Source organism: Camelina sativa, chromosome 9 (assembly GCF_030686135.1).
Source record: "Camelina sativa cultivar CO46 ecotype springtype chromosome 9, ASM3068613v1".
Classification (NCBI taxonomy): Eukaryota; Viridiplantae; Streptophyta; class Magnoliopsida; order Brassicales; family Brassicaceae; genus Camelina; species Camelina sativa.
In genome coordinates, this window is record NC_141888.1 from 10,825,510 (window position 1) to 10,828,489 (window position 2,980).

Below are 2,980 nucleotides of genomic sequence, written 5' to 3' on the forward strand. Positions count from 1 at the left end.
GTTTGGTAAAACAAAATTAGGAAAACAAACTTAGGAAAACGTTTTTCCCTTTTTATGCCCATGGGCCATATGTGGTCAATAATATTCTTCAACTTTCTAAACACCATTTAATTACACTATAAAATATAATTTGAAACAATGTACAATTATCCATCATTCACCTAACTTTAGACAATTACAATGTACATTATATATGTGGCCTGCGTTTGTCACATATATTAATCAATTGGCTTAAATCAAGACAATTATGGATATAAGATAGATTAATGTGACATGATCTAGGTGAATATATTTACTCAGTTCTCATGTTAGAAACTTTTTTATTGCTTCACCCAATTGCAGAAAGTGGGCTCCATTCCCCGACCACTGCTCTCACTGACTCTATAAAACCATCGTCTCTCTTCACACACCAGAAACTCCATCAGAACTTATAAAGCTGTTTGACAAAAAAAAAAAAAAAAAAAACTTACATATTTTCTCTTGACCTACATTTATTCTCCTCGAGTAATTAAAAAGCCCTAACTTTCTTCCCAAGTCAACTCCAAAATGCAGCCGCAAACAGACGTTTTTAACCTTCATAACTACCTAAACTCTTCCATACCATCTCCCTATCCTTCGAGTGTCACGATATCTACGCCATTTCCATCCAACTGTCAAAACTCGAACCCCCTCTATGGATTCCAAATCTCTACAAACAATCCACAATCCATGAGCTTAAGCAGCAACAACTCGACCTCAGACGAAGCAGAAGAGCACCAGACGAACAACAACATAATCAACGAGCGTAAGCAGAGAAGGATGATATCAAACAGAGAATCCGCAAGGAGATCGCGTATGAGGAAGCAGAGACACCTTGACGAGCTTTGGTCACAAGTGATGTGGTTGAGGATCGAGAATCATCAGTTGCTTGATAAGCTTAACAATCTCTCGGAGTCTTACGAAAAGGTTCTGCAAGAGAATGCTCAGCTTAAAGAGGAAACATCTGAGCTTAAGGAAGTGATCAGTAATATGCAAATTCAAAGCCCTTTCTCTTGCTTCAGGGACGATATAATCCCCATTGAATAGAGCATTTTCACACGATTCATTTATGGATTGTTTGAGTCGGTCTAGTATGTATCTTTGTATGTGTATATCCGGTGTTCTGTTGCAAGGGTTTTGATTATACGGCCCTTAACGACGACGTTTTTAGAATACAGTAAATTCATAAACAAAAGAAGATTAGTGTTAATGAAGAACAAATATAAGTGGTGTTGGTCATATCATGCATGAGTCATGTTGGTGATGGGGACAGAGTAAAGTGGTGTGGGTTTTGTTTCTTATTACAACAATTTCCAAATTTCCAACTACAAAACCAGGAAATACTTACTTACATTTTAACATATATATATGGTGATATCACTTAAAGTGTTTATCATCTTTTGGACAAAGAAAACATACACTAAAATATATGCATGGTGACATCATTTAAAATGTTATCATATATCTTTTGGACAAAGAAAAAATAATAGATGATGGTTTGTGGAGTCATGATGATTTCTTATGTGAAACTTTCTAAATTTGATTATATTAGGCAAAGACCAAGGACAACCTTATCTGTAACTGTTAGTCTCTAGACCCACGAAGAACAGTATATATCTATGGTTGTGTGCATCGACCTAAGAAAATATTTTTAACTTGTTGGAAAGATTTCTTTCATAGTTTCAATTATATATTAAAGTAAGAAAAATACTTCTATGTCAGATTTATGAACAAATACTTTTAAGAGAAAGAAAAATAATTTAAACCAAAAATCTAAACGCTGGTACATGTTTGTACCATTGTGTTTTCATTCACTTTGAATGTTCATTTCTGATATATTTTTGTAAGAAAAATATAGGATATGTCAAATTCTACAAAACGACCATAAATTGGTTTTTACAGATTGGTCAAGAGCTGGAATCAATTTCAACTTATTGCAAAGTAAACCCAAACTCATGGTATCTCCATGTTCATTTATCTTTCTTTGACATAGACAGATAGACAAAGAAACAATCTTACGTACGAGATCTTCTTTCGAAATGTGGTCAACAAAAGAAACGTACTTTTTTTCTTTTCTTCGTGTCGTGAGATTCCTTGCCATAAACTTACTATCCAAGAAACCACTCCGGTCGTATAAAATGTGTCCATCAAAATTGTTTTTAAAAACTTCAATCAATCTCTCACCTTTTTTTTCTTTCGTCGTGGGAATGTGGGATCGAGTACGAAGAAGGTAATTTTAGTGGAAGACTAAAAGATACAATATCGAAAGATATGGACACCTTTAACTTCTTTTTCTTTGTTGTCATTCATGTAAACGTACATCTCTTACGTTCATGTTTTCTCTAGATATTGAAACCAATCTTTGGTGATGCCAAGTTCAAGTTGTATAGTTAAGCCAAGTAACTATAGGGCCGAAAACACATAAACAACTAAGAAGCTATATGTCATACAAAGTGACTCAAAACCGTGTTCCATTTTTTTTATTGAAGCGTTGTTCGAGTGAGTAGAACACTAATCCAACTCACACCGAGGTTTTTTTTTTGGAATGGTTAGTTGACCGTGTCTTTTTAAATTTTTTAATGATGCTATTATTAAATAAAATCTTAGGATCTATCTATTCAAAATAACGCTAGGCCCTAACTGGTATTTGTGGTGGGCTTACCATTTAACAAAAAAATTGGAGATTACACGAGATTTAATCGGAAACAAGTTTTTTTATTATGTTTAGAATTTAGTGTTTTTTACATACAAATACACAATAAATAATATAGTCGATTAGGTCTTGATCACTTTGGTCTCGTTTTGTATCTTGGTTTCAATTATAGGTTTTGAAACAAGGATTACACGTAGAATGATTAAAAAAATGGATTGTTACAGGAATTTGTGTTATTGGACCACACTTTTATTAAACTATGTAAAAAAACAAATCTAACCAAAAGAATATTGGAAAAACTGGGAAAAA

General features: G+C 33.4%; 1 pseudogene across 1 annotated transcript; it reads left to right on the top strand.

Moving 5' to 3' along the window:
* Positions 1–440: 440 nt before the first annotated feature.
* Positions 441–1,257, top strand: LOC104773172 (basic leucine zipper 43 pseudogene; annotated as a pseudogene). Its single transcript, XR_015567001.1, has one exon. The product of XR_015567001.1 is annotated as a basic leucine zipper 43 pseudogene (transcript).
* The last annotated feature ends 1,723 nt before the right edge of the window (positions 1,258–2,980 follow it).